Source organism: Thalassophryne amazonica, chromosome 23, assembly GCF_902500255.1.
Source record: "Thalassophryne amazonica chromosome 23, fThaAma1.1, whole genome shotgun sequence".
NCBI classification, from domain to species: domain Eukaryota; kingdom Metazoa; phylum Chordata; class Actinopteri; order Batrachoidiformes; family Batrachoididae; genus Thalassophryne; species Thalassophryne amazonica.
In genome coordinates this window covers 9221765-9245841 of record NC_047125.1, presented here as the reverse complement: position 1 = coordinate 9245841, position 24077 = coordinate 9221765, and positions in this window count along the sequence as shown.

The window sequence follows — 24077 nt, the reverse complement described above, 5'->3', positions numbered from 1 at the left end:
AGGTGCGCTGATGAAGCTCATGACGTCTACAAAAAGCACAACCTGCTTATTTGATCCCATACCAACAAAACTGTTTAAGGACCTGTGGCACATTCTTAGGCCGACTGTGCTGGAAATGATAAATCTCTCATTAACTTCTGGATTTGTTCCTAAATGTTTCAAGTCTGCAGTGATTAAACCATTGCTTAAGAAATCCAATCTCGACCCTAGTGTATTGAAAAATTATAGACCGATATCAAATCTGTCATTTTGTTCTAAAATCCTGGAAAAAGTGGTTTCTTGACAGCTCATGGACTACCTCAATGAGAATAATCTTTTTGAGCCATTGCAGTCTGCTTTTAGAAAATATCACTCCACAGAGACAGCACTTACTAAAGTTGTGAATGACCTTTTGCGAGCAGTGGACTTGGATACCACTACAGTCTTGGTGCTGTTGGATCTTAGTGCTGTGTTTGATACTGTGGATCAACATATTTTACTCGACAGACTGAAGAATCAATTTGGGTTATGGGAACTGCCCTTGCATGGTTGACGTTATACCTGTCCAGTCGTTCTTACTGTGTGTTGTGCAATGGCATGTCTTCTGATCTTATGGATATGGAGTTTGGGGTTCCGCAGGGATCCGTTTTAGGCCCCCTGCTTTTTTCCCTTTATGTAGCACCCCTTGAGAATATACTGCTGCGTTTTGGGATTGCCTTTCATTGCTATGGTAGAGAAGCTTGAATCTTCGACTGGACTGGATTGCTTGACGTGAGGACGTTTCGCTTCAAATCGCAGAAGCTTCCACAGCTAAAATTCTTGCTCTCGTGGTCTGACTTCTGTCTTGACTCTTGTAGAGAAGAATAATCAAAGAGAAGAATAATCAAGAAGTCACAAAAGCTGGAGTTTTAAACCTAACCAGACCCCTCCTACCGAGAGGCAGACCGCTATAGGCTGGTGACTAAACAATAGCTCTAATTAGCACCTATTGTGCTCTAGTTAACACCCTCCTAATGACAGGGCAGCTGTCCCTCTCCTGATGGCTCCCTTGACGACTCTGCTGATGACGTGAATGACTCATTACCATGAACAAAAGATTGAAACTGCTTTGACCTGAGTACCCCATTGTAAACAGGGGATAAAGCGTGTCTCAGACCCCCTCCCCGGTTAAGGTTAGGTTTCAAACGTTTCACAAAGAATGCCTCCTTGACCCCTCTCTCAAACCATTTCTTCTCTCTGGCTAATATTTTAACTTCCTTGTCCTCAAACGTGTGGTTAGTGTCTTTAAGGTGGAGATGAACTGCAGACTGAGGTCCACTGGCGCCCTCTCTGCTGGTGCTGGTATAGCCTTTGTGTAAAGGTTGCTTAGTCTCACCTATGTAGTGTTCGTTACAGTTTTCCTGACATCTGATAGAATACACTACATTGCTCTGTTTGTAACTAGGGATCCTGTCCTTAGGGTGAACTAATTTCTGTCTCAAGGTGTTAACTGGTTTAAAGTAAACTGGGATTTTGTGCTGTCTGAAGATCCTCTGTAGTTTTTCCCCTACTCCTGCTAAATAAGGGAGACACTCCTCTTCTTCTTGTCTCCGTCTCCTGTCTATCTGGTCTCTTTGTTCTCTGGGACTTCTGCACTTTGTCCAGGGACCATCGTGGGTACCCACATACTGTGAGGGCTTTCCGGACAAGTTGTTGTTCTTTAGCCCTTCCCTCTGCAGTTGTGGGCACCTGTAGGGCTCTGTGTTGAAGCGTCCTGATCACCCTGAGCTTGTGTTCAAGGGGGTGGTTTGAGCCAAAGAGCAGATATTGGTCAGTGTGAGTTGGTTTTCTGTAAACCCCTGTCTGGACCTGCCTGTTCTCTCCAATCGTAACATCACAGTCCAAGAAGGCTAAATGGTTGTTTCTGGCATCCTCACGTGTGAACTTGATATTGGCGTCCACCGAGTTGATGTGTTTTGTAAAGTCCTCAACTTCCTGTTGCTTGATTTTAACCCATGTGTCATCAACATATCTGAACCAGTGACTGGGAGAGATGCCCGTGAAAGACGTCAAGGCTGTCTTCTCCACTCGCTCCATGTACAGATTGGCCACAATGGGGGATACCGGAGTCCCCATTGCACAGCCATGAATCTGCCTGTAGTAATTCCCCCCAAACAGGAAAGGCAGACATACTACAGACTGTATCCTGGGGACGCCACTCCGTGCATCTATGGACTGCCCAAAATCCACAAACAGGACGTGCCACTCAGGCCTATTGTATGTAGCACAGATTCCATCACGTACAATGTGGCCAAGCACCTCAAGTGCATTTTGGCTCCTCTAGTGGGTAACTCAGAACACCATGTGGAGAACACACAAGATTTTGTGAACAAGATCAAGGACCTGCAGCTGGAGGCAGATGAAACAATTGTGTCTTTTGATGTGACTTCGTTGTTCACCTGCATCTCCACCGCTGAGGCTGTCTCAGCTGTGAGGCAGAGACTGCTGGAGGATGTGTCTCTACTTGAAAGGACCAAACTCACACCAGACCACATCTGCCAGCTCTTGGAGATCTGTCTTAACACCACGTATTTCCTGTTTAGGGGGAATTACTACAGGTAGATTCATGGCTGTGCAATGGGGTTAGAGCTATTGTTTAGTCACCAGGCTATAGCAGTCTGCCTCTCGGTAGGAGGGGTCTGGTTAGGTTTAAAACTCCAGCTTTTGTGACTTCTTCTTTATTCTTCTCTACAAGAGTTAAGACAGAAGTCAGACCACCAGAGGAAGAATTTTAGCAGAGGAAGCTTCTGCGATTTGAAGCGAAACGTCCTCGCGTCAAGCAACCCAGTCCAGTCGAAGATTCAAGCTTCTCTACTATGGAAACCACCTGGACAACTGAGAGCCTACACAGAAACATTTCATTGCCATGCTGATGACACCCAATTGTACATGCCGATAACTGCTGGTAATCTCATTCACATAAAATCTTTGGAAGATTGCCTTGTATCAGTAAAAAGTTGGATGTCTAGTAACTTCCTACTTTTAAATTCTGATAAGACTGAAGTGATGATTCTTGGTCCAGCGAGGTATCAGCATCAATTTGATCAGCTAGTGCTTAGCTTAGGTTTGTGTGTTATACATCATACGGATAAAGTGAGGAATCTTGGGGTAATTTTTGCGAAATATAGCGAAGATTCGTCCCATCCTGTCTATGGCTGATGCTGAGACTTTGATTCATGCATTTTTCTCCTCTAGATTGGACTATTGTAATGTTGTATTTTCTGATTTACCGCAGTCCAGGATTAGGGGTCTTCAACTGGTTCAAAATGCTGCTGCCAGACTTTTGACACAAAGCAGAAAATTCGACCACATTACACCCGTTTTGGCGTCGCTGCACTGTCTCCCAGTCGCTGCAAGATCGGATTTTAAGGTACTGTTATTAGTTTATAAGATTGTTCATGGACTTGCACCTCTCTGGCTGGCTGACCTGGTAAGTCCCTATGTACCAGCTCGGGCCCTGCATTCTCAGGGTGCAGGACTTTTATGTGTTCCCAGGGTGAATAAAAAGTCTGCCGGTCACAGAGCTTTCTCCTACCGTGCCCCAGCTCTGTGGAACGATCTCCCAGCACACATATGGTAGTCGGATACTGTGGAGACTTAAATCACGTTTAAAGAGTCATTTGTTTTCCTTGTTTTATCGTAAGTGTTATGATGTGTTTTTATTCTTGTTTTCTTTTATGGTTTTGTCTTTTTATTGTGTTTTTAAATTTTTAATTCAGTTTTTTCTGTTTTTATTATGTTGTGTGAAGCACCTTGAGACGATTTCATTGTGAATTGGTGCTATATAAATTAATAAATTTGATTTGAATTTGATTTGATTTGAAATTGACTGAAGTGGTGCGAGGAAAAAGAAAAGTGGCCTAGTACTCAAGTTGAGTCATGGGGGCACTTAGACAAATTTCACATCCAGCTCGAAAGTGATTGTCTGCTCACTGTTTTCGCGCTAACAGTGCGAATGGCCAAGTGCCAAGTGAGCAGTGTTAGATGTGCATGTGTGCCACCTGGAATTTGGCCAACACCTGCTGCAAGAGGCATCCAATGGGGTCTCACAGGGCACTCTCTTTCAGCCGCTGGTATGCGCAAATAGTTGTAGCAACAGCTGTACGAGGCGTTGGAGGCAGCTATAATTTTACACGTATTGCATACGATTCCTGATCACATTCACATTATGTGTGAAGGGGCCCTTAGGGATGCACTGATCCACATTTTTTCACTTCCGATCCCTATACTTGAATTTGGATATCTCCCAATACTGATACTATTCCGATACCAGATCTCTGTTTGCTTTATTATTATTCTTGTTATTGATTTTATGATATTTTGTATCCCCAGCTACTCAACTTCATGATGAAGTGGTATAAATCAAATCAATTTTATTTATATAGCGCCAAATCACAACAAACAGTTGCCCCAAGGCGCTTTATATTGTAAGGCAAAGCCATACAATATATAGAGGAGGAGAGGTATGGAGGAGAATTTTCTTAAAAAGACCTGAAAATTCAGCTACAATTTGCCAGAAGGTACATCTGAGCTGAACGCCTAGATTTGATGTTATGGTGAAAGAAAATCCTCCTTTATACCACTTCATCATGAAGCTGTGTAACTGGTGCAAAACATGAAACATGAATGGGATGCTAGCTAAAATGCAAAACATGCACTATGCACAAATTCTCCAGTCACAGCCACTGAAGCCTATAACTTCTTCTGGGTTGTTTGGGTGTCTTGGTGGCTTTCCTCACTCTTCTCCTTCTTGCACAGTCACTCAGTGTTTGAGAACTTTCCACCCTGCACAGGTTTACCATAGAGTGCCATACTGTTTGTATTTGTTCATAATTGATGTAAATAAAGTTCAAGACATATTCAGTGACTTCAAAATGTTCATGTATCCATCCCCTGACTTGTCTGAAGAAAACTGGCAGTAAAACTGATTAGTATACCAAAGCGTTCTATTACTTATTCAACCCATCATCTTGGCTTTTATAATTTTGATTAATTTATATCAAGTTATAGAGATTTGCTTTCAGCTTGAGTTTCAGGAAGATAATTTTAGAAAATTTTATTTTTTTGTTTGAAATGGCATAAACAAAATAAAATGTGAGATGCCAAGTGTTCCATGGTGGACACTTGGCTGCAAGTGTTCAATCAGACTATGACATCCTTCGTTTTCTAAAACTGATAACGGTTGGTCTTAGAGTACAATGAAGATGAGCAACTTCTTGGTCATCCCTTTAAGCTTTCACATTGTCTGGTGGAAGTTTATCTTGTTTTTGGAATGACTCCAGATGTTATTTGTGTCGGGTCCTTTCATCTTTCTGCCCCCAGCTAAAAAATCCTTGTGCTCTTTAATGTGGTGCTCTTTGATTCAGTTCACTGTACTGTTGGTCATGATGGAGCTCCCGCCTCTTGCTACAATGGCTTTGCAAGCATTGCATGTTGCTGTCTTGCTTTGCGGTGTTTCTACTGTAAAATATTTCCACACAGGGGACAAGTATTGAAAAGTTGGTTAGCCACAGTGCTGCTTAATGTTTACCTGCTAGCTGGCTGCAAACTGGAAGTAATTTCCTGAACAGAGGCGTGTCTCATTACTCCATGTGTCATTGTAACACGCCTCCATTCGGGAAATTCCTTCCACAGTTTGCATCCAGCTAGCAGAGCAGCCAGCAAGGAATCACTTGTGGAGGCATTTCAGCAGAAAACACACACAGACATGGCTGCTGGATAAGAAACTCTGCACGTTGGTATCGGAACTGGATACCGATACTGGATCGGATTGGCCCCATCCCTAGAGCATATGCTGTCGCTGAATTTTATGACATTAATCGCATTATATAATGCCTCGGTTCTGAGATGACAACCAACCATCTCCACCTCTCAAAATTAATGTGGGCATCCCCTTGGCCATTTCCAGCCATTGGGGTCTTCAACACTTCTCTGAGGTGCCTCAGAGAAGGGATATTTCTCAACTAAGTCATGGTAAACAACAGTTCATTTGACACAGTCATTCCAGTGATGCCCAAGGATCTTCCCAAAGACACCAAATTCTAAAGACATCTAGTCCTTGAATTACATCGCCTGACAAGTCTGACAAATATACAGTAAAACAGGTACCTAGGAACCTAAATACTTGGACTGTCATTCTGCAAAGATATTAGCTAGAATACAACCAGTACATGGGTTGATTTATAATATCAGCCTTTGATCCATTTGCAAACATATCAGTATCAGGATTATTTTTTTGCCGATATGAAAACATTTATTTTACTGAATAAACAATCGAGAAAAACACTTTGGCAATTGGAAATGGGGTCATTAGGTTGTCTGTCAGGCAGAGGATGCTATGTCAGCATTGTTTACAATGCTGTCAAGCATTGCTGGGACCTGATTACCCCTTGGTTACTACAAGAGACAGACCCTAAGCAAGCGGCTGCCATTTGATTTCAATCAGAGTAAGAGTTATATATATATATATATATATATATATATATATATATATATCTCTTCTATTTCTACCTCATTTCTTATGTCTTGTACTGTCACAAGTATTATTATTACTTATCCTTGCACACGCCGTTCAATGAACATTTTCCTCTACTTGCACCCACCTTGTGTGTTTTCTTAAGAGCTGACGTAATGTGAATTTCTCCTCTGTGAGAGCAATAAAGTTTATCTATCTATTGTCCCAGTAGCTAGCTGGTGCCAAAATGGAAAAGAAGCCCATTTTATGCAACTTTTATGTGATGTAACATTAGCGATGCCAACCTGAATGAAGGCCGCGTGACATACATTTGTTGGTTGTGGTTTATATTTAAAGTTATTTATAATAAATTGGCATCCTGTCCAGGGTGTACCCCACCTCTTGCCCTATGACTGTTGTGTTAGGCTCCATCCCCCGTGACCCTTAATTGGAGTAAGCGGGTACTGAAAATGGTTGAATAAATGTTTAAACTGCAAAATATTAAGCCTCATTTACATTTGATAATGAAGTTCACCAATGTACAGCCCAACCAACCAACTGCTATCTCTGCAGCCCACAAGTTATCTTCTGACAGAGTGATACACCTCCACTCTGTGTTTGTGCTTAACACAACTGACAGCCTTTGAGAACAGAACAAATTTGACCTTGACGGTGAATATCCTGGAGCCATTACTCGCTCACTTACTGTGGAGCTGCACAGCAGTGGGGCACTTCACGCTGCCACATCAGCTCAAAAGCTATATTTCAACAAGATTTATTAAAATGGGAGTCACTTTTGTATTTTGTCAAAAATCTTGCCCGTCAGCAAGTCTACAGTTCGCTGAAACAAATGAGTGAGCCAAACATTTACAAATATACATCTATACTATAATTCTTTGAGGCCCAAATAATGTTTCTCTGTCTGGCAAAAACTCTAAAACTACAAATAGCTATATTAAAATTTTTTGTAAAATTAGTTGAAGATGTGCTGTCAGAATTTTTATTCCCTGAGGATTTAAAGCACATCATAAATCCTGTTGCTTTAAAATGGAGGCACTCAGCATGTTATAGCATTAGTCTGTTAGCTTCATGTTATGTGACCCTTGCAAGTTTTCTGGCTAATGTTAGCCCGTTAGCTTCACATTATGTGCAACCCAATTAGCATCAGGCTACGCTATGAAGGTTTCATGTTAACGTTAGCTCGTTAACATTGCATTATGGGATGCTAGCGAGTTTTGAAGACACGTGAATGATTACATCCATCGTAAATCACTGTTTTAATGCCCTCCCTTTGCTTAGGTCCTTACCCACCACAAGTATCTGTTTTTTAAGCATATTATAAATCACACTGATCACAATGGAGGCACGTAGCTCATGTTTACATTAGGTGCAATGTCAGCACCTTGACAATCAAAAGTTTTACAAAGCTAGCACCAAGCCAACTGTCGAGGACATTATATAAAAACTATAATGTTAATAGAATACCAAATCACCGCTGCTACACAGTGACAGTATTTGCCAACTATGAACTGCAACTGAATTAAATGTAGAGGATTCAGAAGGACCTTGGAACATGTTTTTCAGTGTTTTTCCAGTAAATGTTTGAAGGAAAGATGAGTGACTTAGAATCTTATAATCAAGATGTTGTTGCCTGAGATCATAATAAAATATTTTGTCAACTCATATTTCATAAATACTATGACCAAAGAAACCTCCAAAAATGGTTTGCTAATGTTACTGATGAAATTTTACATAAATCATTTATTTAATGTAATAAATTTACTAAAAATAGATAGATTTACAGTGGATTTGTTCATGGGGATTGCAATAGTTATTCATATTTCCCTTCTTGGAACACTCTATTAAAGAGTCAATAGTTATAATGTAAGGATAAAGTATTTCTTAAATCATTTACTTAATTAAAAGGACACAATAAGTTTAGCATTTGTATATTAAGAAAGATCTGGTTCTGTTGCCACAGCATAACGTTTCTCTGTAATGTCACAAAATATTCATATTTCCTTGATCTGAAACCAGGTGTCGGCACTAAAACGGCTCATCTGCTGCCCTGTCTTTCCTCATCTTTCAAACAAACTTTTTCTTTATATTTGAGTTAGTATTTCTGCATGTGCACCTCAGTGGAGGATCTTGATGTGCATTTTTTTTATCTAGTATAATTAACCACAACATATCACACACATTTGTATTAAAATGCTCCAAGAACTCCAAGAGGTGGCTCGGGCATCTTTTCCGGATGCCCCCTGACTACATCTCTCGGCTGGCTTGGGAACACTTTGGGGCTCCCCCGGAGGAGCTGGGGGAGGTGTGTGTGGATCGGGAGGTCTGGGCGGCTTTGCTTGAGCTGCTGCCCCCATGACCCGACTCCGGATAAAGCGGAAGAAAATGGATGGATGGATGGATGCTCCAAGAACAGAACGGACCGACTGGCCTGCTGGCAGTTGACTATTCTAGATGGTAGCTTTCACTTAATTATTCACAGCTTTATGGCGTTTGAAAATTTAAAACCGAGTTGTATACAGTTGTCATTAATGGGGAAACTAGCTATACATACCAAAACCTAAATTAAAGTTGGACATTTTAACATCTGTGTAATTGACTTGGTTGCCAAATGTGAACCTTTCTTTTACGTCAAGGCAACAATAGCTAACCAAGCTAGGACCTTGACTAGGTCATTGTTTTGTTTTGGTTTTAGCAAAGCTTTAGCAAAGCCTTTTTTGCTCAGCATTGATTATAATTTATTCACTGTTTACAATCTTTGGAAAATTACAGGAACAAAGCTCATAATGTGAATGAACACTTACTTCTGTGTCAGACTACAGATCAGATTCTGTTGCTCCTGAGTGATTCATCCTCCAAATAATCTTCTAGTGCCAACTCCTCACTTCCTGCTCCAGGGTAGTTGGCTTTTATTACCGTCTTTCCTTTGAGTTGTCTTTTCCTGGTACAATCTGCCCACAACATGAATGTGTGTGATTTTCAAGCTGTCACATTTGTATGTGTGGGGCATATGCCTATTATGGCAACACTCTAGGCTTTATTGTCTGTGTAGTACAAAAGAAAGATTGATTAGAGTGTTTCTTTGGCAATAAGACCATAAGTGTATAATAATGTCCTGTTTGAGGCATTATTTCCAGGTTTGACGATGAATAACTCCCTAAAGTGTGGAAGGAAATGCTGCAAACCTACAGATCGTACACTTCTCGGCTAAGAGCAGCTTTCTGTGCTCATAGTACTTCCTTGGATTACATGCGGTCACTCTAAAACACTCACACCAACAGGTGGGTCCATGCTGACCAGTTCTGGGTGCAGCCATAAAAGTGAAGGCATGTGATACCATATGAGATTGCACACCTGTTTTTCTTCCCACAATCGTTCACCTGGTGCCATTGTATCACATTTCGGTTGGTCAGTTGAAACACACACAGATGGACGTTCAGTGATCGAAATGTGCTCCCCTTCACACACCCACACACGCTGCGTGTGATTCACTTCCCAATGTCTTGAGATGAGACAGATGGCTAAGAGATTCCGTGTTGTGAAGTGGAGCATTGTTCTGGAAGAGAGCTGGTTGTCTGTTGGAATGTCATTTCCCAGCCTATTTACAGTAAAACACACACTCATATATATCTTTCAATCTGAGCAAAAGTTTCCGGGTCCAGTGGCTGATTAGCAACAAATGTGGCATGTGGATGAAGGTCAACCCCAATCTTGCCCTTTAAAGGGATTGCTTTGACAAAGATCATTCAGGTCAAAGTTTAAATCCGAACTTGGCATACATATAGAAACGGATTCCGTAATTGCCCCGGTTACGTTTGCCAAAGGTCAGTTGTTGGGGTCAAAGTCATGTGTGCCTGTCAGTTTGTTGGTCTCTTCCTTCCACTTTATTTTGCTGATTTCCAACAAACTTTATATGTCAGAATTTGTCATGGCCAATGCTAAGGAATTTGATTGTGGACCTAGTTTTAACCAAATGTGGCACACAGGTGGATTCCAGCCAGAGGTCACTCATTTGGGTGAAGGTCAAGGTCACTGGGGTCAAATGTCAGACTGCTTTAGTGTTTCCATCTTGTACACGTATTCAGTACTTAGCTTCTGTACAATAACGGCATTAAATGTCACTTCTGAGTATGTATGTATGTATGTACATTTGACTGGCCTGTTGTGTAGCAACAACTGCTCCATGGCAACCACACATACATACGTATACACACACACACACACACAGAAAATACAGCGTCTTATCAACTTTGATCAGTCGACATCAAAGTCACCTAATCTCTCTCTCTCTCGGTTGTCCATCACAAACAACAATGACGCCGTGCAGGCTCATCGTCTAATCAGCATAGTGAGATTCACCAAAAATATGAATGGACCCACTGGCTAGCAGTGATACACAAAAAATAAAAGAGACACCATGGCAACAGTTGAATATCAAATTACAATTATGTGAAAACTGTAAACATCATTGCATCCTTGGATCTGTCATCTACAAACCTGGACTGTTAGAGGTGAAGCAATCATAAATGTCTACAAAATCTCACAAATGGGCCTTGCCATCCATCGAGGTTTCAGTGAAGGTCAAGATTAGGTTCATCCATCTTTAATGGCCCTTCTCATATTTGTGGTTATTAAAAAATACCTTAAATAACTTGATTCAAAGCACTCTGAAAACACAACCATGACACAAATCCTCTTCAAGCTCCGGAGTCTGGAAATAAACGCCAACACCAGTTTTCCCAGTACATGCCCATGTGTATGGATGTTCCCCGCCTGCAATGTGTGTGTTTGACGTTGACTGACAATTTCGATTTCAATTTATTTCATTTTATATAACGGCAAATCCAACAAAGTTACCGCAAGGTCTAACCTTATCAACCCCCAGAGCAAGCACACAGGCAACAGTGGTAAGGAAAAACTCCCTCTGAGGAAGAAACCTCAAGCAGACCAGAGTCATAGGGGTGATCCTCTGCCTTGACTATGCTACCAACACAAATACTGACACAAATTACAAAAACAATTAATAATAAAATGAATTAAACATAAAAAGCATAGTAACATACTATGCCAGTATGCTAGCCATACAAAAGAGAAAATCAGGCAGTAGAAATACTATAAATAAGATATAATTTGTCAGCATCAAGGACAAGAAAAACAGAAGAAATACTAAGGCGGTTGCTGGCCACTAGCCCTAAGCTTCACTAAAAGACACAGACTTTGGTATAGGATAAAGCTGAGGTCGTGACCCGATCTATTTACTAATAAAATGAATTTAAAAGGGTTGGAAGCATAGTAACATAATATGCCAGTATGCTAGCCATACGAAAGGGAAAATAAGTGCGTCTTAAGTCTGGACTTGAAAGTCTCTACAGAATCTGACTGTTTTATTGATGCAAGGAGCTCATTCCACAAAGCAGGGGCACGATAAGCGAAAGCTTTGTGTCCCACAGACTTTTTATTCACCCTAGGGACACAAAGTAGTCCTGCATCATGAGAACACAAGGCCCAGGCTGGTACGTAGGGTTTAATTAGATCAGTTAGGTAGGGAGGTGCCAGTGCGTGAATAATTTTATAGGCTAGTAGCAGAACCTTAAAATCTGATCTCACTTCACAGGAAGCCAGTGTAGGGATGCCAAAATGGGTATAATGTGGTCAAACTTTACGCTTTGTGTCAAAAGTCTGGCGGCAGCATTTTGAACAAATTGGAGAGCCCTAATGCTGGACTGTGGTAAACTGGAGAATAGAGCATTGCAGTAGTCCAATCTAGAAGAGACAAATGCATGAATCAGGGTCTCAGCATCAGCCATAGACGGGATGGGACGAATCTGACAGTCAAGTCTTTCAGCTCAGTTCACTAATGAAAGCCAATTTGGTCAAAATGTTACCTAATTGTGCCTCGTCTCTGTAAAGAGGAAAATGATTTGAAATGCTGCAAGGAGAGAAGAATGTTCCCGCTGGTGGTGACGGGGTGACTGGACATGAAAAGGTCAGATGTACAGAAACCTGCATGCCAAATAACCAACAGTTTGGGCGACTTCCTGACACTCCAGTCTACCGTTGTGAAAGAATCTGGCAGATGGCTGCTGTGTCTTCTGTGCCCGCTGATGCGGAGAAGTGACTTTGCTGTGTATGTACAGTATGTAAATGTCTGCATGCACCTGCTTTCATATTTCTCATCAAACAGTTGCAGACGCTCCGTCTCACATCATCATCTGACCTTGTCGTTACCGACATGTTGTCAGCTTGAAGCTTTTTTGGTGTGACTGGATTTTTTTCATCAATGCAGAAACGATCAGTAAGAGCGCAAACGCCATACTCACGTGTATGCTCAGACCTTGCAATAAACAATAGTTATTACACCGCAGAGGAACTACGTCATCACATTAAAAGCTCTCAGGGACAGATATTAAGGGAGCGCTCAAGTAGATATTATTGAGGAGGCAAGCAGTTAAAAAGCTCAGTAAAAACTCACCCACTGGGAGTGTAAATTTTTTTTTCTTCCCTAATATCGATATCGATATCGACCCCTCAAATAATCCATGTTGGTGGGGCTCTACTGTCCCTGGAGCCTTTGAACCAAACACGCCGTGGGCCCCATTTTGTGTAAACCTTTGCTTTATTGCTGCAGGCCATCTTATTCCTAAGCAGGTCAGGTCTGGGTGCGCGCGCGGATCTCATACTTTGGAGCTGCCTCTTGATCCAAAATGTAACCTCTCCAAATGCTGAACTGTGTTTCTTGTCAAGCGCGTTTAGTATCACTATATAATCGTTCCCACGTGCATAAACATCGAGACACATTCTGCTCTAACTTTCATGTACCCATTCAAGAGTAACAGTATCCAAAATAGTCTCAGAATGTCAGTACAGCAGAGTAGCAGTAAAACCTTGAAAAAAGAGCACCATTCTCACTTAGCCGCTCACCTACCACACTACGGCACCCTGGGGTCTAAGTTAAACTTGAAATTCCTCTCAAAGCAGCACAACAACTGTCAAATAAATGACTCTCATTAGCATTTTGGGTTGTTTACTTTCCCAGTTATCATTTTTCTTTCACTCAGTCATCTTCTGAGCTCCATGGACAAGGGAATTCATTGATCACACAATAGTTACCTCCACCAAGGAGGTTATTTTTTCACTGCCGTTTGTTTGTCTGTTAAACAGGATACCTCAAAAAGTTTTGAACGCATTTGAAGCAAATTTGGTGGAATGATAGGAAATATGTCCAGAATCAATCGATTAAAATTTGGTGATGATCCGGATTAAACTCTGGAATCTAGATCCGGAAGACTATAAAATATATGTATTTAAATACCAGTGATGTGGTATTTACCTATATAGGACTATATAAACATCAAAATTAAAAAGGAACAGCAGCTAATATCATTAGATTCATGGATTCCACCAGCACATCACAACACACACAACCAACTACGAATCTCTGCCGGATCATGTCTACATCAACCTGGATCTGGAGGCCCGTGTGGCTGTTGTGGTCACTTATTATTTGGACCATGACATGGTTTTACTTTCATTGAATATGTAATCATTTTTAAGCATTTCAGTTACTGATCTCTTTCTATTTATTTTTTTATAAAAAAATGTTTTTGTTTGTAAATAAATTCAGATATATAGCATAATGTATTAGTTTGCCCTTTTGATATTGATATGTGACGTGGCGGAAGTGCACTCTACCGAGTGTCCTTCTAGTTAATGATTCAACACTGAAATTAGGGAACCAGAAGAAAGTACGATCTGTAAGGGGGAAAGATCAAAGTCCATTAAAGGGGAACGCTAAAATTTTTCAACTATTACTCTATTTGTTGACGTTTTGGGGTTGTGACAAAAAAATCCAGTTTTGAAATAAAATGTGAGCACAATTAGAGATTAAACATTTATGTTAGCTTGTGTAGCAACCTACAAACATCACGGTAGAAGACCTTGTGTCACCACTGGCTAAAAATATCAAAACTTTATGGTAGCTTGGAGAGGATCCCTACCAATGGAAAGACGTGCATCTTTACCTCCATAACTGTAAGGGGCTTGTTCCGCCAAAAGGCAAGAATTGTATAAATGCCTGAATAGTCATTAAAAAAGATTCTTATGATTTTTTTTTTTTTTTGAATTTACACCTATGGTCAAGGATGGAGATGGAACACTTGGAGGGAATTAATGCAAACCTGGGGAGAACATGCAGACTCAGTGAACATACAAAGAACCATTGTTCCATCGTGCGGATTCTTTTCTAAATAGACGTGCATACTTTGGTTTTATTACTTAAACATCTATAAAACAATCAGATGGTTTTATCAATTAGACAGCTGTAAAAGGATCAGATGGTTTTACCAAATACAAGGACATTTTGTGCATCAGCCATTTTGAAAAGCAGCTAGGTTAAGATCAGATAGTTAAAAAGGACATTTGGATGTGCGTCAGCCATTGTATATTATGCATCATGGAACACTCTTACAGGACACAGACTTTGGACAAGTTCAAAGATGGCTAACCTATCATGAGCTCACAACAACATTTATTGAAACTAAAACAGTTTTATGTACATTAAAATTAAAGATTTGATTAAAAAATGCTCAGGCAGTAATGTCAATTCTTTTGTTCATCTTGGCCCAGTTATTGCAAGTTGACTCAAAGCTGAATGTTTCTGCATCAACTCCTTGCAAATCATAATGGACCACAATGGAAATAAGTATTTTCACTTTCTTGTCATCCATCTATATTATAATGGCCAAGTTGCCTCTGTGTGCATGTATGCGTGCATGCGTGTGTATGGCTTAGATCACAGAGAAACTGGGGAGAACTGACATTTGCTATTTGGTGAACTTATGTATTTTGGGTCAAGGATGAATGCTGCGAAAATGGAAAGTTGATAGGACTAATATTTGTTGGAGAAACTAGCAATATATTCTGACGACAGTGAACAATGGACGTTGTGCTGCAATGCACCATGGGAGTTTGGGGTTTTAAATGTTGTGGTTCATGTTAGTTTTACGATGTTGTTTGTGTTATTGATTTATTGTGTTTTTGTAGTTTAGCTGGTTTCGTCAGTTTAGTTAAGTGTCATGTTACCATTTCCATGAGTGACAAGTGTACTGTGTCTATGGCCACCACCTGCATTTGTGGGTGCATAAAATTAAAGCATATGCTTGTGGCAGAATGCAGAAAAAACAAGAACCTCCGCGTGCGTGCATGTATGCGTGTGTATAACTTTGATCACGGAAAAATTGGGGAGAGCTGTCATTTGCCATTTGGTATGCTTATGTATTTTGGGTCAAGGATGAACACCGCCAAAACGGCATGTTGACAGGACTAATATTTATGGAAAAACTACAGATATTAGCTAACAATGGACATTGCTAACTACATTCTGGATACACGCCATTACAGCAGGTGGTGGTAAATCATCTATATAGCATGTGTGCGTGCATGATTTTATTTAGTATGTTCAATGTAAGTACATAATATAATTGTAAATGCTTTAAAATACATGGATGACACAAGAAAGTGAAAACACTTATTTCCATTGTGGTTCATTAAAAAAATCAAAAGACAAAATAGAAGTAATAATTAAATAAATTAACAAAAATACTCATAAAAATAACAATGATGAAAATAATAATAGTGTCTATATGATAAGAACCTAAACAATTTATAAATACATCAAGACAGTAAATTTACATTTAAAAAAAATTATATAATTAACAGGAAATAAAAGGGTTGAGTTCTTCTAACAACTGTTGATGTCTAAGGTTCTAAAAACATTTTGGACTCCCACACCATTCCAACTCATTATAGAAACTTTGCATAATTTCTTACCAACCTTGAACAATGTCAGCTACCTATTTTATAAAAACTACCCAATCTCGAGCCCATGGATCCCCACAGGCAATGCACTAGTGTATTCTTAGTGTATTTACATTATGTATTTACATTGAACTTACTAAATAAAATTGATGAATCTATCCAGGACATTGTCCAGGGCGTGATGTCATTGTTGCGTGATTGCCATGGCAACAGCGGTGCCATTTCCACATTGGTGAATGTGTCCATTTCACATATGCTTTCACATGGTTGGGGATTTAGCAAATTTCAACACACCTTTTGCCATCCTATCAATCCTCTGCCACCAAGTACAGAGTAGCACCATATCGACACCACTGGCCCACCTGTGTACACCCAGGTGAGGCATTTCGACCTGGCCAAGCTAGGCATTGCCAAAGCCAAGTTTGACAACATGGAAAGGTTGCAAAGGTTAGCAAAAAGTGCTGCATCACCTGTGATGTGGGCTGGGATGAGTGGTGCGGGAGCCATGCTGTGGTGTTAACAAGCCCCCCCCCCCAAAAAAAACGTGTCTGTTTCGTTTGCCAGTTTGGTGTTGGCCAAACCTGCATACACCCGAAGGGGGAGTTGCCGCAAAAAGAGGTGAACGAAAAGGAAATGAAGCCTGTGTTCCTCCAGGATCTGTAACCTTCTGTCCATAAGATCAGAGGGTTTGCTGTCCCCCAAGAGCCTGCTGGCCTTCTCAGCATACCAGTGTCCATTACGTGTTGAATGTCCGCCACAAGTTGTTGTTATTGTTATATTTAGGGACTTAAACATTTACATGTTTACCTCAATTTCAATTCAATTTATTGAACTTATAGAATGCCAAATCACGACAGCGTCAGATCAAGGTGCTTCACAGAAAACAACAACAATTTAAACCAAAAGATCAAAGAGCGAAATTAAAAGAAATAGTAAAAAAAAAGTAAAAGAATAAAAAGCATAGTAAAACAGTATGGTAATCATAAAAAATAGAAAACAAATGCATCTTCAATCGCAACTTAAAAGTCTCAACAGAGTCCGACTAACGCAGGGAGAGCATTCCACAGGACTGGGGCATAAGAGAAGGCTGTATTTCCTGCAGACTTTTTATTCATCCTAGCAACACAAAGTAAGCCTGTGTCCTGTGAATGGAAAGCCCGGGCCGGTACGTACGGTTTAAGTAGATCAGTCAAATAACACGGTGCCAGACCACGAACAATTTTATAGGCCAGTAGCAGGACCTTAAAATCTGATCTCACACCGACAGGAAGGGACCCCAGAATGGGTGGAATGTGGTTAAAACTTTATGCTTCCTGTCAAAAGTCTGGCAGCAGCATTTTGAACCAATTGAAGACCCCTGATTCTGGACTGTGGCAACCCAGAAAATAAAACATTGCCATCGAGAAGAGAGAAATGCATGAATCAGGGTCTCAGCATCAGCCATAAACAGGATGGGACGAATCTTCATCTGTGAAGACAGCTTTCTTCACAGATGAAGATAATATCTCTAATGTGGAAGTTAAAAGACAATGTAGGATCAAAAACTACCAGAAGCCATGGAGCTCATCCTGTCCATGCTACTAGACACAATGGTGACCCGAGGTGATTTAATGTGATGATTTTACCTTTTCCTGGATGCTGACATAGCATAGCTCTTAAGGCCTTCATGGTGTTCATGCTCTAATTCAGCACTAGACTGATAATTATCATTTTGGTCCCAAGTGAACAGCTGTACTCCAAAACATCTAAAAGTAGAGCTCAGTCTACAAAATTCCCTTTAAGTTGCTTCAAAACGAATATTATCCTCCTACTTTGTGCACCATCAATCCAGACTGAGTATTTTCTCTATATAAAACACCCAAACAAAAAGGGAACACTGGCGCCACTGTTGAATTTGTCACATGAACACACATTTCACCCTCACCTGTCTGAAGATGATGCCAGCAAACCTGGCACTGATATCCTAACATATGGAAATGAACAGTGATTTATGCGTGGCAACGATGAAAAGGGTGGCAGGGTGACAAGGACATCATGCTCGTTAACGCTCACCAGATGACTACAGAGGAGTGATGGATGTTTGGGGGGCGATTACTCATGTCGGCATTAATCTGCACGCTCGCCATTCTGGTGACAAATTGACATAAATCACAGGACTTATTTGACTGAGTGTAAAATGAGCTTGAGCGGTTTGCTTTTCACTTTTGTTGTTTTTTAATAGTTCTGAAGCTTTGGTTTTCATCGACTACTTTAGAAGGTCCATGAAGTCATGAGGATTGATGGGAACATTCATAAGATAGTTTTTGTGACTATTCATCAGCACTACTTTAGTCCACAGAGAATCAATAGCTGAAGTTCATGTTGTACTTCACATCATCTTCTACATTTACTAATTTCCCATAGGTCCATAAGTCTTGGAACAGTGAGAGTTTTGCTCCTATACATCACAGTGGAGTTGAAATGAGACAGTTACCGTATATGGTACACAGTATACCTCTATAACTGGCACACACACAAAATCTGAAGTGGTGCCAGCTAGATGTACTGATATTTTGGCATGACTGGACTTGGCTCTGGGTCATTAGAAGCAACAGTACCATGAAGACCGCACAGAACCTCAGAACACTCAATGGTTAATCACCAATATGGTGGATGGTAGTATATGACTCCTGGCCTATGACATAAGTACATTCAATTCAGTTCAATTGATTTCAGTAATATAGCACCAAATCACAACAAAGCTGCCTCAAGGCACTCCACACAAGTAAGGTCTAACCTTAACAACAAGCACACAGGTGACAATGGAAAGGAAAAACTCTCTTTGATGATTTGAGGAAGAAAACTCAAGCAGACCAGACTGAAAGGCGTGACCCTCTGCTTGTGCCATGCTACAGACACACTTGACGATACAAATATAGAGGAAATTTTGGGAGTCCAGGCTGGTGTCCTGGATGGGAGGCTTTCAGAAGAAGACACCGACTCCAATCTGTGGATGGAGCCGCACCTCAAACAGAGAGAGAGGAAAAAAACTGAATCAGGCAGCAGACAGACTATAAATAAGGTATCATTTGTCAGCATTAAGCAACAAGAAAAACAGAAGAGATACTAAGGTGATCACTGGCCACTAGCCCTAAGCTTCACTAAAAGACCCAGACTTTGGTATAGGATAAAGTTGAGGCTGTGATTCATTTTACTAATAAAATGAATTTAAAAGAGTCAGAAGCATAGTAACATACTATGCCAGTATGCTAGCCATACGAAAGGGAAAATAAGTGCGTCTTAAGTCTGGACTTGAAAGTCTCTACAGAATTTGACTGTTTTATTGACACAGGGAGATCATTCCACAGAACAGGGGCACGATAAGAGAAAGCTCTGTGACCCACAGACTGTTTATTCACCCTAGGGACACAAAGTAGTCCTGCACCCTGAGAACGCAAAGCCCAGGCCGGCACATAGGGTTTGATTAGGTCAGGTAAGTAGGAAGGTGCTAGTCCGTGAATAATTTTATAGGTTAAAACCTTAAAAAGAACCTTAAAATCTGATCTCACAGGGACAGGAAGCCAGTGAAGAGACACCAACATGGGTGTAATGTAGTCAAACTTTCTGATTCCTGTCAAAAGTCTGGCAGCAGCATTTTAAACCAATTGGAGAGCCCTAATGCTGGACTGTGGTAAACCAGAAAACAGAACATTGCAGTACTCCAATCTAGAAGAGACAAATGCGTGAATCAGGGTCTCAGCAAATAGACAGGACAGGTCATCAGCCATAGACAGGATGGGACGAATCTTTGCTATATTTTGTATGTGGAAGAAAGCAGTTCTCGTAATATCTCTAATGTGGAGGTCAAAGGACAATGTGGGATCAAAAATTACCCCAAGGTTCCTCACTTTGTCAGTGTGATGTATGACACACGAGCGTAGACTAAGCGTGTCAAATTCATGCCAATGTCTCACTGGACCAAGAACCATTATCAGTCTTGTCAGAGTTTAGAATAGGGCTGCAGCTATCAGTTATTTTAGTAATCGATTATTCTATTGATTATTCTGGTGATTAATCGAGTAATCAGATAAAAAGTACTTTTAAACATCAGTAGTCCTGGGCTCTTCCTAAGCAATGTCAGTGGCACAAAGTGTTGACATTTTGCTGAAATGGTGATGAGATGTGGCTTTCTGTTTTGTTTTGTTTTCTCCAACTTGGAAAATTTTTTAACATTTTTAAATATTTTTTTATATCAAGGTTGTTGGGCTGGGGCCCCGCGTGATTTGTTTTTAACCCCTCTTTCTCTGCAATTCAGCAGATGCATTTCAGCTGGAGGTTGAACATGCAAGCCTTGCAGTCAGTTTTTATTATTATTTTATTTAAGTTACTGTGTTTGTGAAGCGTTGTGTGTTGCACAAAAAAGCAAAAATTAAAAAGTGAAACACTCAGTGTGAGTCTGGGGGAAACACAGAAGAACGAGTGGACTTTTGCTATTTGCAAGCAGAAGCTCATTGACCAGCTAGTGAGAGCTGTCTATGTGGAATGATATTTTCTAAAAGCAGACTGCAGTGGCTCAAAAGGATTATTGTCAGTAAGGTGGTCCACAAGCTGCTGTGAAACCACTTCGTCCAGAATTTTAGATATTGGCCTATAGCTTTTCAATATACTAGGGTCAAGATTAGATTTCTTAAGTAATGGTTTAATCACTGCAGATTTGAAACATTAAGGAACAGATCCAGAGGTTAATGCGAGATTAATAATTTCCAGCTCAGTCGGCCCAGGAGTGGGCCACAGATCCTTAAACAGTTTTATTGGTATAGGATCAAATAAACAGGTTGTGCTTTTTGTTGACGTTATGAGTTTTGTCAGCATGCCTAGTGAGACTCTATCAAATTCTGTAAATCTAGGTAATACCTCAGTGATGGCACCCACCTCAGTAGCAGGGTGTAGTGGCTGGGTTAAAGCATGCTGGGATATGTTTAACCTAATGTCTTTTATTTTCTTATCAAAGTAATCCAAGAAATCTTGTGCTGTAAAAGGACTTACGGTACCATGTCAAACAAGAACTTTGAGTTGTGCTTGTTTTTGTTGATCAAATCAGAGTAATAGGTCCGCTTTGTAGCCAGTAGTGCATAGCATCACGCCACGCAGGTCGACTACTTCTAATTTTGAATTACGCCATTTTTGTTCTAAACCTCTAGCTTTATGCTTGAGGTCACGCAAGTAATCATTGAACTAAGGCAACTGTGGTTTGGGGGGGGGGGTTGGTTTTAATATAGGTGGCGCAGTCATGTTGAGTATAGTTTTGAGCGCTGAGTTTAAACTGTCCACAAGACTGTCTACTGATTGGGCATTTTCCAAACGTGACTCTAAGATATCAGGCAGTCAGTCTAGCTTCGAGTTCAGTTGTAGTTGAGGAGTTGATGTGTCGCCACAGTGAGATTGCTGTCACTGCAAGAAGGTTGTTGTCCACTAAAGACAGCAGCAAAACTGTAAACTTAAGTGAGTGATCAGAGACCACTGATGCAAGAGGCGTGATGTCAATATTTGTGACAGCAATACCACGTGCGAGAACCAAATCCAGGGTATTTCCATTCGTGTGTGTCGAATCCTGAAAGCAATGCTGGAATCCTAATACAGTCATAATTTCCTAAAGGATCAGAGGGCTTATTTATATGAATGTTGAAGTCACCAATAATCAGAATGTTATCTGCACTAGTTGACAAGTTAGAGATAAACTCACTACATTCATTTAAGAATTCAGAGTATGGGCCAGGGGGCCTATATACAGTAAGAAAGTAATACGTCTGATTTTTATTCTTCTGACCTTGGCTATACATAGTATTGTGGGCAGAGTGGAGTATCAGATGTTCAAACAAACTACACTCAACAAAAATATAAACGCAACACTTTTGGTTTTGCTCCCATTTTGTATGAGATGAACTCAAAGATCTAAAACTTTTTCCACATACACAATATCACCATTTCCCTCAAATATTGTTCACAAACCAGTCTAAATCTGTGATAGTGAGCACTTCTCCTTTGCTGAGATAATCCATCCCACCTCACAGGTGTGCCATATCAAGATGCTGATTAGACACCATGATTAGTGCACAGGTGTGCCTTAGACTGTCCACAATAAAAGGCCACTCTGAAAGGTGCAGTAGGTGCAGTTTTGTTTTATTGGGGGGGATACCAGTGAGGATCTGGTGTGACCACCATTTGCCTCATGCAGTGCAACACATCTCCTTCGCATAGAGTTGATCATGTTGTCAATTGTGGCCTGTGGAATGTTGGTCCACTCCTCTTCAATGGCTGTGCGATGTTGCTGGATATTGGCAGGAACTGGTACATGCTGTCGTATACGCTGGTCCAGAGCATCCCAAACATGCTCAATGGGTGACATGTCCGGTGAGTATGCCGGCCATGCAAGAACTGGGACATTTTCAGCTTCCAAGAATTGTGTACAGATCCTTGCAACATGGGGCCGTGCATTATCCTGCTGCAACATGAGGTGATGTTCTTGGATGTATGGCACAACAATGGGCCTCAGGATCTCGTCACGGTATCTCTGTGCATTCAAAATGCCATCAATAAAATGCACCTGTGTTCTTCGTCCATAACAGATGCCTGCCCATACCATAACCCCACCGCCACCATGGGCCACGCGATCCACAACATTGACATCAGAAAACCGCTCACCCACACGATGCCACACACGCTGTCTGCCATCTGCCCTGAACAGTGTGAACCGGGATTCATCCGTGAAGAAAACACATCTCCAACGTGCCAAACGCCAGCGAATGTGAGCATTTGCCCACTCAAGTCGGTTACGACGACGAACTGGAGTCAGGTCGAGACCCCGATGAGGACGACGAGCATGCAGATGAGCTTCCCTGAGATGGTTTCTGACAGTTTGTGCAGAAATTCTTTGGTTATGCAAACTGATTGTTTCAGCAGCTGTCCGAGTGGCTGGTCTCAGACGATCTTGGAGGTGAACATGCTGGATGTGGAGGTCCTGGGCTGGTGTGGTTACACGTGGTCTGCGGTTGTGAGGCTGGTTGGATGTACTGCCAAATTCTCTGAAACGCCTTTGGAGACTGCTTATGGTAGAAAAATGAACATTCAATACACGAGCAACAGCTCTGGTTGACATTCCTGCTGTCATCATGCCAATTGCACGCTCCCTCAAATCTTGCGACATCTGTGGGATTGTGCTGTGTGATAAAACTGCACCTTTCAGAGTGGCCTTTTATTGTGGGCAGTCTAAGGCACATCTGTGCACTAATCATGGTGTCTAATCAGCATCTTGATATGGCACACCTGTGAGGTGGGATGGATTATCTCAGCAAAGGAGAAGTGCTCACTATCACAGATTTAGACTGGTTTGTGAACAATATTTGAGGGAAATGGTGATATTGTGTATGTGGAAAAAGTTTTAGGTCTTTGACTTCATCTCATACAAAATGGGAGCAAAACCAAAAGTGTTGCATTTATATTTTTGATGAGTGTATATTTATGACCCCCAACAGCTAATAAACTAAACATAGATTTACCATTAAGAGCAACACCCCAAGTACATATCCTTGATATGATTTGTCACTACTTTTGATTCGCACTTTTGGCTCCGCAAGAAGTTCCTGGGTTCAAATACATATTCTCCAAGTACTTTGGTTTCATCCCGCATTAAAATATGAATTGTGGGTGTCTCTAGACCTGCAGTTGATCCCTGGATACTAGAATGTTGCTTACTATGATCAATTTGTGTCTGATTATAATTTGGTTGGGTTAA